Below are 12225 nucleotides of genomic sequence, written 5' to 3'. Positions count from 1 at the left end.
AATTCTGTCAGAACACGCCACTATGGCATAACCAGAGTTTATTATGTGGCAGCAAACCATTCAATCAACCATCTTGGTCATCCCTTGGGGTGAATACATTAGGTGATATATATGATACTCAAGGTCTTTGCTCCATTCAAGATTTAAGAACACGCTTTTCGCTTTCTGTGTCCTCTTATTTTGTTTACCTTCAGCTAAGATCAGCCTTAAAAACGTATGGAGTTCCCTGGAATTCTCCTCTCCCCTCACATCCCATGTTACAATGGATTGCACCATTACTGGGCAGATCTTTTGTCTCTTTAATATATAGTGCACTGATTCAGCACAGTGCCAAGGCTTTACCAATTGAATCCATATGGAACAGGGAGTTGGGGAGTTTAAATATAAACCTAGATTGGGAGAGAATATGGTACAATTTAAGTATGACTTCTACCTAGCTCACCAACTATTCACTTCAAAACCATACATAGAGCCTACATCACACCTTATAAGAGATTCCAAATGAAATTACAACCTACTCACAACTGTCATATATGTAACACTGCTTCGCCTGGAACGTTTTTACACATGTTTTGGGAGTGTCCAGTTATCTCTAAGTTCTGGTTGCATGTAAATTCAGTTTTAGCGGATATACATTTTTTATGTTCCCAATCCTGGTTTCTGTCTCCTTAATGATAATTCTGATATAAATCTAAAGCAAATTCAGTTCAAAATGGTATTTGCAGGATATGTGTATGAAATCATTCTGGATCCATAGCCTTGTCAATATTGTCAACCTTGAACATACAACTGCGCGACTCAATAAGGCGCGACCAGTGACTGTACAAGCTTGGAACTCTTTCTCATCTAAGATAATCTCTTGGACCAGGGACAACAGCTAGGCAATCATTGTTGTGAAACACCTGCCGAACATGTTTCTGTTGTTTTATGTATTGTCTTACCATTTTGACGTTTTCTTACAATACTAATGAGAATTTTTAATTAAAGTATATTACAAACTTTTAATTTAGACCCTAAAGAATCATATTAGCTTGTACAAAAATGGCATTATATCAATATAAGATAATTTTATCCCCTTTAAGATCAATGTACAGTCTGCATGTTTTGGCACGCATGCCTATTTTTTTCAGGCCCTGGTGTTAAAAACTCTCAGAAAATATATTATTGTGAGCAGTCAGTGTTTTTGCACATCAGCATGTGAATCTCACAACCTCCACATTCTTCTTCATCTCTTTCTCAGAAAAAGGCAGATTCATTGACCTTGAGTATGAGTGAGGTGAAAGTGACTGGTCTACAGGGAGATCAGCAGTATCAGTGTGTTTTGGAGAAGATTGAGTCCAATGCCGTCATCTGTAAGATTAAAGGAGAATCAGGAGCCGTCACAGCAGTGGACTCAATAACTGTACGTCTGTTTTTGATATTTTCTTGCATATGGTAACAGTAATATTGCCTCTTAATTAATAAAATTTTTTTGGGGGGGGGGTCTCATAGTTTGACTGTTAAGTTTAAATCTTAGTAAACTTCATGAGATATTTTATGATATTATAGATAATTTATTACATTGTAATTTCAGATCAGCTTTGGGGATTCTGATGATCTCATGATGGGAAAACATGGCAAAGAGTATTTGGTCTTTTTTTCTATAGTATTTTCTTTAATATGCTTATTCTTTATTCTTATCTTTTGCACTTTGTTATCAATTAAAATGATGCTGTAAAGTCATTTATAACTATAAGTCAGAGATCACCACAGTAATATTATTCTTATATAATTTCTCACCCTTCTGATCTTATCAGATCCATACTGTGGAGCTGTTCTCCAGACAGCAGGTGGCGCTTTACACTCACTTATTATAATACACTGTAAAAACAGTCATTCAAAGTTCCTACAGAGAGGACAAGTCAGCTATTTAGTACTGTAGTACAATTATTTTGTAGTAGAAGGCTTTGAGTGTTTTTTTTTTTTCATTGAATCATTTCATTGTACCTACACAATTGCATTGTTCCCTTTCGTAAGGGAACTCCCACTGCATCGATACTCAACGCTTTGGGGAATGCCTTTGGCATGAAGCGTCTGAAGTCAACTATGGAATTATTCCAATCTCGATTGGTGTAGCGTCATTATGTCACTCGTGACTTTGCATGTAACGTTGATCTGGAAGCTATAAAGGGTCACAGGAACCAGGAAATGTTAGCTTCTGGTCTTCAGCAAACATTCTATGTCAACCTGTTTGTCTTATTTGGTGTTGTCTGTCACTCTGAAAATAAAAATAAATGGTGAATAAAGAGAAACTGTTCAGGCAGTGTGTGTCCCCTTGCCCGGGTTATTTAAGCGAGGGTGACACACCCTCGCTTTGTGTAGTTTGTCTGGGAGTGGAGCATGCACAGGCAGCGCTCGAGGGCGCTGTCTGTGCTAACTGTGGGCGTCTGCATTCATGGGGATCGAGACGCCCTCGGCCCTTTCTCAACATTCTGAAGCTAGCTCCATGAGTTCCGTTCAGGGTGCGGAAGGCTGCGTAGCGGCTTCTTCTGCCCTTGAAACGGAACCGATGCTCGAATTATCCGGTTCCGAGGAGCTGGAAATTTTGGGCATCGAGGCAGCCACCCCATTCCCCTGCCTTTGAGGAGCTGCTAGAGGTAGTGACTAGAGCCGTGGCCAAATTAAAAATCGATTGGCCACCAGAAACGCAGGAAGCGAGTTTGCTTCCTGCAAACTCGGTCACAGCCTCTACGCCTGGAGTCTGCCATTTTTTCCCGATCTCCACACCGAGGTGTCAAAATCGTGGAATAAGCCCTTCTCCTCGAGAATATCTCGCTTTGTGTAGTTTGTCTGGGAGTGGAGCATGCACAGGCAGCGCTCGAGGGCGCTGTCTGTGCTAACTGTGGGCGTCTGCATTCATGGGGATCGAGACGCCCTCGGCCCTTTCTCAACATTCTGAAGCTAGCTCCGTGAGTTCCGTTCAGGGTGCGGAAGGCTGCGTAGCGGCTTCTTCTGCCCTTGAAACGGAACCGATGCTCGAATTATCCGGTTCCGAGGAGCTGGAAATTTTGGGCATCGAGGCAGCCACCCCATTTCCCTGCCTTTGAGGAGCTGCTAGAGGTAGTGACTAGAGCCGTGGCCAAATTAAAAATCGATTGGCCACCAGAAACGCAGGAAGCGAGTTTGCTTCCTGCAAACTCGGTCACAGCCTCTACGCCTGGAGTCTGCCATTTTTTCCCGATCTCCACACCGAGGTGTCAAAATCGTGGAATAAGCCCTTCTCCTCGAGAATATCTGGCCCCAATGTACATTTATATTCTAATATAATGGGTGCCAGGGAGGAGGGCTATGGGATGATGCCCAGGGTTGAAGAGTCATTCGCTTCACATCTCTCCCCTGACGCTGCATCATCCCTACGGGCTCCGGCGCTTCCCACCAAACCCTGCCGTACAACATCGGCCTTGGTTGGGAAGGCATATATATCAGCAGGCTGGTAGCTGTCTGCATACGATGGGGCTGTTGCAGGCATACCAGCCCGACCTCCTCAAAGAGGTGGACGACAGCGGGGAGGTCGCCTTTGACGACATCCACAATATGCGTTGAGTGGTTAACTTGTCTCTCTGTGCTACCAAGGAGACCATCGGCCGCTCCATGGCAGCACTGGTAGCCACGGAGAGACACCTGTGGCTGAACCTGTCGGGCATCGGGGACAAGGACAGGGCTTGTCTCCTCGATGCCCCAGTTTCGCCTTCTGGCCTTTTCGGCGACGGAGTCAATAACGTCGTCGATAGGTTTCAGGAGGCGAAACGACAGTCAGCCACATTTAAAGAGCTCATCCCTGCCAGGGGGCAGTCCCATGGGACCGTCGCCAGCTCCTCACACCTGCTGAGGCAGAAGGAGAGTGTTGCCTCTTGTGCTCCCCCACAAAGAGCCTGGAGCCAGAGGCAACACCCTCAGTCGAAGCCTTCTAAGCTGAAAACAGATCTGAGGACTGTTATTCAGGAGAGGAAGGCTTCGGCGAAGAGGCCTTGACATGATGCGCAGGCCTCTGAGGGTGTCCCCCTCCGCGTGGGTATTCTAAAACTTCGCTCCGCGGAGCCCTCAGGAAATCGATGTTGCTTCCCGCCATCAAGTGCGCCTCAGGACGCATCGACTTCCAGCGAATGTATTGCACACAGTGTTGCTCTAACATCTATGGCCCTGACACATTCGCTACCTCTCACGAGGCCTGTAGAAAAAATTATTCGGTTAGTTCCTGCCAGAAAATTGCTTCAGGTCACCGAAGAAATAAATACAACACCTGAGGTCAGCCCTGAGAGACTGATCCCCCTAGTAGATTATTTAGACACCTGGAAGGGTCTTCAAAATATATCTCAGTGGGTCCTGAATACAGTTGAGAAACGATATAGAATCCAGTTCCAGTATAGACCACCTAGATTTAGTGGTGTTACTCACACGCTGGTATCTCCTGACCAGGATCAGGTGATGGAACATGAAGTCCAGACCCTCTTAGCTAAGGGGGCCATAGAGTATGTGCCCCCTCACCAGAGGGAGTCCGGGTTCTACAGCCGTTACTTCATAGTTCCAAAAAAGGATGGTGGGCTGCGTCCCATTATAGACCTTAGGGTATTGAACAAATCTTTGAGGAGATTCAAGTTCAAAATGCTTACTATACCTATGATCGTTCAACAAATCAGATCCGAGGACTGGTTTGTAACGATAGATCTTAAGGATGCATATTTTCATATTTCCATCATCCCACATCATAGGAGGTTCCTTAGATTCGCTTTTGGGGGAAACGCTTATCAATATAGGGTTCTTCCTTTCGGCCTAGCCTTATCCCCTCGCACCTTCACTAAATGTATGGACGCGGCCCTTGCTCCACTGAGACTTCGGGGATCTGTATCTTAAATTATATAGTTGACTGGCTTATTTTGGCTCAGTCGGAAGAACTGGCAATTCAACATCGAGATGTTGTTTTGCGTCATCTGAGGTGCTTGGGGTTGAGACTCAATGTGAAGGAAAGTTCCTTAACTCCTCTTCAGAGGACTACGTTCCTGGGAGTAGAGTGGGATTCAGTTACGATGCGGGCACAATTGTCTCCTACTTATATAAATACTATCTTAAACACAATGAAGAGTATTAGGTTAGGCCAGGCCATCACTGTCAAACACTTTCAAAGAGTTTTGGGCCTTATGGCTGCAGATTCCACCATAGTGCCTTTTGATCTGCTCCATATGAGGGCCTTGCACTGGTGGCTCAGGACCAAGGGGTTTTCTCCGCTGGGGAACCCCTTTCGCATGATCAGAGTTACGCGCAGATGCCTTCGTTCTCTCGTCATGTGGAAGAAACCATGGTTCCTGTCTCAAGGCCCGGTTATGGGAGCACCATGACAGAGAAAGACTTTGACTACGGATGCATCCCTCACGGCTGGGGTGCGGTTATGGATGGCCGTTACACCCGAGGTACTTGGAAAGACCATCATCTCTCATGGCATATTAATCGCTTGGAGATGTTATTTTTTGCCTAATATTTTTTGTTTGCCCTGATGCACTTTCTTGTAGACCTCAGAGGCCATCATGTTCTTATTAGGACAGACAATATGTCGGTGGTCTCTTATATCAACCGCCAAGGAGGCTTGAGATCGCGCCCTCTTTCTAAACTGGCGCATCAGATACTTCTGTTGTCCCAGGATAAATTTCTTTCTGTTAGATCCATTTATATTCCTGGGGTTGATAATGTGGGAGCAGACATCCTGTCGAGGCAGGGGCTGAGGCCCGGGGAATGGCGGCTCCACCCTGAAGTAGTTGAGCTCATATGGAGAGAGTTTGGCCGGGCGGAGGTTGACCTGTTCGCTTCTCATGAGAACTCTCACTGCCCGCTCTGGTACTCTCTTTCACATCCAGCTCCTTTGGACCTGGATGCCATGGTACAGATGTGGCCGAGGTCACGTCTGTACGCCTTTGCCCCCCGATCGCTCTGCTCCCTGGGGTTCTGGAAAGGGTCAGGAGGTACAGTGTGAGCTTACTCCTTGTAGCTCCGTACTCTGGCCGGCTCGAATTTGGTTCTCGGACCTTATTAGTCTCTTGGAGAGTCCTCCCTGGCGAGTCCCTATTAGGAGAGATCTTCTTTCACAGGCCGGGGGTACAATATTTCATCCACGGCCGGAGTTATGGAGACTATGGGTCTGGCCCCTGAGGGGGACCAACCCAGAAAAATAGGTTGCCCTTTCCACTGAGGTGGTTAGGTCACCCATTCTAGAACCTCACTCTACTAGGAACTAAACATCTGTTAGGGACAGCATTGAACCCAGTTAATTACTGCCCACTGGCTTCAGTACTGGAGTTCCATCCTGTTCTCTAATGGGATCTCCCGTTCATGCTTAGGGCCTCTGTGGCAGCCCCGGTGCCCTCCACAAGCCTATAAGGGTGAGCTCTTAGGGACATTCCCACAAAAACTCCATGTTCCTGTAGATTGGAGGATGGATCCTGTCATCCAGCCTATTGGCATCAGGCTGACAGGTTATCCCTGGCACCCATCATGTCCTGTGGATGAGATATACGAGATATATGAAATATCAGTATATATAAGAATCTATTGAGTCTGCTTCCTGCTCATCTTACTCCCTGGAAGAGTGGTGGTGCTGCCCCCCTCTTACTTGTTAGCGTGGGAGCCACTCTACCTTATTTTTGCCCCGGCACTGAGGTGCCTGTAGGCAATATCATGATTCTTCAGGTATTCCATCCTCCATCGCATGTGTCGGATGGTCAAGGTCATAGCCTTGGAGATCCCTATGTCAGGCCTCGGGCTGGGAGGAGTCAAACCATCTAGTTATGTATTAGGGCTAGGAGCTATTCCCCTTTATCAATTAGACAGTTGGTTATCTGCAGAAACCTCTCATATCTGAAGTACGAGGTGCGCTTTTGCCTTCACCCCTCATCTAATATTTTCTACTGTCTGGGGTTCTCATCCATGGGGTCAGTTGAGCCTCCGGCTCCAGACCTCCCCTTCTTACACCAAATCTTATGACAAGCTAGGTTGGATCTGCCCTCTACTCATTCCAATTGTCTGTGAGTGTGCCAGATGCTTTACACCAGGGCGTATTTCTCTCAGTGTGGCGGCGTGGGTATTCGTTCCCCAAAGCGTCGAGTATCGATGCAGCGGGAGTTCCCTTACGAAATGGAACGTCTCAGGTTACTATTGTAACCCTCGTTCCCTGAGTAGGGAACGAGACGCTGCATCCCTCGGCCACACTTTTTGCGCTCCTGAGAACGATTTGTTTTGACCAATCAGAAGCTAACATTTCCTGGTTCCTGTGACCCTTTTTAGCTTCCGGATCACCGTCACATGCGACGTCACGAGTGACGTAATGACGCTACTACACCAATCGAGATTGGAATAATTCCATAGTTGACTTCATGACGCTTCATACCGAAGGCATTCCCCAAAGCGTTGAGTATCGATGCAGCGTCTCGTTCCCTACTCAGGGAACTCTTGTTAATCTTATATTTTATAGATGTAATAAGTATACTGCAAAACACAGTTTAATAATAAATAAACATTTTACAATGCTTTTCTTCAAGTCCATTTCATTACTAGTTATAGAACTTATCTCAGCTATTAATTGCAATATAATTATACTATATTTCTAAATATTGAGCAATACATACAGAAATGTGTGCTAAAACAAATCAGTGCCTATCTTCAAAAATTTCACAAAATGGAAAGGTTCCTAGTAAGAGGTGAAAAAATAACACAAAATGAGAGGTGAAACCAAGAAAAACTCCAAACTCAATGTTTGCTCTAAATCTAACAATGCCGTATTTGATGTTAGACATAGTTTCCTCTATTATTCTACTGATGGAGTCACTTCAAATGACCTTTGTGAAGAAAAACTGCTTCAAAGAACTAAATTTACCATCCTTATTCTGGCAGAAAAGCATAATTATTAAAATCACAAATACACAGAGAAACACACTCATACACACAGCACATGCTTTGAGACACAATCCATCAGACAGTGATAAAAATAAAGGTATGGACTATAGCAACAAGTCAAGCCGTATTCCTGAGCTCTTCGCTTGTGGAAGGATCAAAAGCACATTATCTTCTAGGAAAGCCACTTCTTCATATTTTTTATATGTGTAATATATTTTTTTAAACAGATCATTTAGAGTTAGATGGGGAGTCTGAGAGGGTAAATTAATTCACCCTTCTAATTCACCTATATTTATAAAGTAATGTCCAGAGAAGATATTAGTTTTTAATGACCCTACAAGTTGAAATAAACTATTAGACTCAAAATATGGAGAAAATATTTTGTATGTTTTAAATATTTTAAATATGAGGTAAGAACAAAAACACTAAACTTGGTGAAGGTATTTCGCTGACAAAATTATTTGCTGAAAATAAAAGCAAACTACAACTAACCCTCAAAAAGTGACAATTTTAACATGTTATATAAAAATATATTTGGGGTATTTTGAGCTAAAACTTCACATACACACTCTGTGGAAATCAAAGACGTATTTTACATCTTGTGAAAAAGGCATTATACCACCCCTTTAACCATTTCAGCCAGTAATACAGAATATTAAGAACGGTCTTGCTGTCAGCAAGCAGATTGCTCTTTCTGAACCTCTAAAAATTTAAACAATACTAGTCTAAGGTCACATGTGAGTCAGTAAACTGCAGCTCTCAGAATTATTAAACATACAGGAAATTACTTGATGACTCTAACTTCTGATTTAATTTCTTTCAATCTCACATACATGTGTTTCTCCACAGTATCTCAGCAGATTATTACTTTGCAAACCTTCATTTTCCATATAAATAGCATTCTTGCATATTCCAGGATTAAAATGCTATTAGATTACCATGAGCATGACATTCAAAATGAGCAGTTTTCATCTCAAGGCACTGATGGGATATGGAAGCTGTTCTGCCAGTGGTCTGAAAGCTCTTACCTCCTCCAGGAGACTGTGGGCTGTATTCCTGTGCAGCTGGGCTGGGAACTGTAAGTGATGATACTGTTACCATGACAACGGTCGTCAGGAGTAACAACACACACTTTCACTGTTCCTTTAGTCCCACTGGGAGGAATGTGGAACCTTAAAGTGTCGCTGGAGCGATCAAACACTGGAGATCTGAGGGGAAACATTCATGCACAGATATACAATATTATTTATCTAAATCTACACAGATTCATAAATACGACTAAACACAAACACACAGAGTCTCACTCTTTAGGAATAAACTCCAGATCCCCTTGAATATGGATTTTATTGACAGATTCCAGGTTCCTTCCTCTTAGTAAAACGTTGTTTCTGCCATGGAAAGAAACCTTGTTGGGCTCTAGAGAGAGAATCTCTGGCTCCTGCAGGACACAAAATGTTACACTCAGTAAAAAAAAATCCATATCCACTTAATTTATGCATTTTAGCATTCTTTAATAAACAACAGAAATAAATGTAAATTTTATTACATACATTTTATAAATGATAATAATAATAATGTGCAGAAATTAAATATAATTGTAAATATGGAGCAATAATATATTTTTTATTTAAAAGCATAATTATTGTGATAAATCATTTATTGCTTATATTATTTAGGAGAAAGCAACTTTTGTTTTAAAAGAATTTTAAAAGCAAATAGTTCCACAAAAATGAAACAAAATCCTCAGACTCTTGTAAAGTCACATCTATTTAGGGACAAACTGAAAAAACAACATCCCTATTCTGTGAAGTTGGGTTCATAGTAGTACTTACTCTGTAGATAATCTCAGGGCGTAGATCTTTACATGCATCCTAAAAAGTAGAAAAAGAGAGAGAACTGAGCGGTTCATTTACTTCCTGAGTTTTCTTCAGTCGACACAATGATATTTAAGCTATTAACAATTAATTAATATATAATCTTGGTTATGTATTTCCCAATACGTATAATGAAGCACTGAATAGTAGAATATAGTATGTCTCACCTGTATGAGTAACTGCCGTCCAGTTCCATGTGTCCAATCACAACGCTGAGAGGAAGAGGACCACTGACACCCAGATGAGACACACTGCACACACCTGCATTCATGATTCATGATATGATGTATTAATATAATCTATAAAGCTCTGTGTTATAATTTCTGCACTATGCAATTCTTCACACTGAATTTCATTTTCTCACTGTGTATAAGAAGCATTTGTGTTTTCTGTGATACTGGAGCAGTTCCTCAGTGTCAGTGTCTCTGTGATCTTCTGATCCTTAATGGTAACAGTAGCAGAAACTTCTGAAACTGAATAGATTATCAAAAATGTTTATGGTTATAAAAAAAATCATATTCTGACTACAAAAATGTACTGTATAATAGCGCACATACAACTTCATTAATAGAAAACTAACCTCCAGTATAAAGTATGTGGTCAGGAAAAGTACAGGAGCAGTTTGGGAAAACTGCAGTCAGATCAGACCCGTCACACAGATTCACACTTCCTGTGGTGAAGGAACATGAGAAGACGGGATTTCCTGTGCTCTCCAGACTCAAGGCAAGATGTAGAGTAACCTGTGTAGGAGAGGGAAATGTTTGGTAGTCATATAAATTATTTATTAAATATATTCCCTAAATTATGATAATTACTTCCAAATTATGACCCTCTACGTTTCTAGAAGAGTTCTCTGTCATCTGAACAGAAAGCAGCTGTGTCTTAAGAGAGTTTTTTGGGATGGACACCCATGAAGTATTTGAGCATTCATCTTGAGTAGAACATCTAGATAAAAACAGCATCAATTTATCATGTACAGATCTTTTTGCATCTTTTTGTCCATAAGAATTTAAAAGACTGTTCTACAAGGAACCATTTTAAGTAATGATAAGCAGATATCATGTGTGATCATGATGTGTGACAAGTCACATATGATAAAGGCAGATCACCTCTGTGTGTTTAAACACCAGCCGCAGAGAGGATCCAGAGCAGCTCTGCAGTCTTTCAGAGAGCTGTATTTATCACACTGAACCACAGACACTCTTCTGAGCTACATCAAAAACATGAGCAGAAAGAGACAAGTATGATGATTCAATGTAACACAGTTGAGTAGAGACATACTGCCAATGGTTTGTTTGTTAATTGCACATTAAACCTCACCTCTTTCATCAGAGCGATGTAGATATGTTTGAAATCTACTGGATCAAAGTGCATTCTGGGAAGCACTGCTCATTCATCATCAGATTTGTACAGCACTATTGGACAGCCTGGTGTGAATTTCTCATCCAAAACCAGCTAACAACAAACAGAAATATAAATCATAAACTGTGATTGTAGTATTTCAAATGCAGAGGTAAACAACAGATTAAATGGAGGGCAGGAATTTAGAAATGAAAACTTATTGAGAGGTGAAGGAGACCTTTATCAGTTGTCCATCACCGGTTCCTGAACAACACAATCCAGGATCCACTTCTAACTGCTGCCACTGATGACATTGAGCTGTACTTGAACACCACAGAGAGCGGCTGAAGGTTACTACTGTAGAATTGAAAATAATCCAAGATATTTTAAATGAACAAAGATATTTGCTTGACTGTTTTTCTACCCCCTCTTTCTACCACAATGACCATTTGGAGTTCCTACAGGCACAGAGGGGCTGGTAGTGACCTAGGCCTGCAGGCCAAATGTTTGTACTTTGGGGGTCGATGAATTGTCACACCTTTAGTACAGTGGTGGAAGTGCAATTATCTGATTGGTCAGTTTGAATGTCTCACAGTTGGGTTTTAGTCACATGGTCAAGGAAAGGATAAAAGAAGATTGAAACTGTTGCTCTGGCTCTTTGATGTTCTGGCTCTCTTCTTCTCTGGGTCCCTTTCTTGGGGGCTCCTCTTTTCTTTGTCTCTCTCTCTCTCTCTCTCTCTCTCTCTCTCTCTCTCTCTCTCTCAGGTAACATTTTTCATATATGCTGGTTACAATTAATAATATAAGTTATCATCATTTCATACCTCTATATTGTAACTATTTTAAGTGTAACCATAACCATATTTTGTCATTAAACCTTTTCAATTGCAACTAATGTGCTAACTAGTTTTGATTTGGTATTGACTTTGAAGTGCTACATATTGCAATACAATATCGTCACTATCTATTGCAATGCTCTCCCACAAATATTAAGCTATTGTAACTGCACTTATTTCCGTCATTGGTATAAGTGGCAGTGGGTGGTATAGACAAGAAATGTGCAGTTTTCTACCATCTTGCCAATAACGTTTCT

The sequence above is a fragment of the Squalius cephalus genome (genome assembly GCF_949319135.1).
Source record: "Squalius cephalus genome assembly, chromosome: 4".
In the NCBI taxonomy this organism is placed as follows: Eukaryota; Metazoa; Chordata; class Actinopteri; order Cypriniformes; family Leuciscidae; genus Squalius; species Squalius cephalus.
The sequence above is the reverse complement of the archived record's forward strand: the minus strand, read 5'-3'. Positions refer to the sequence as shown.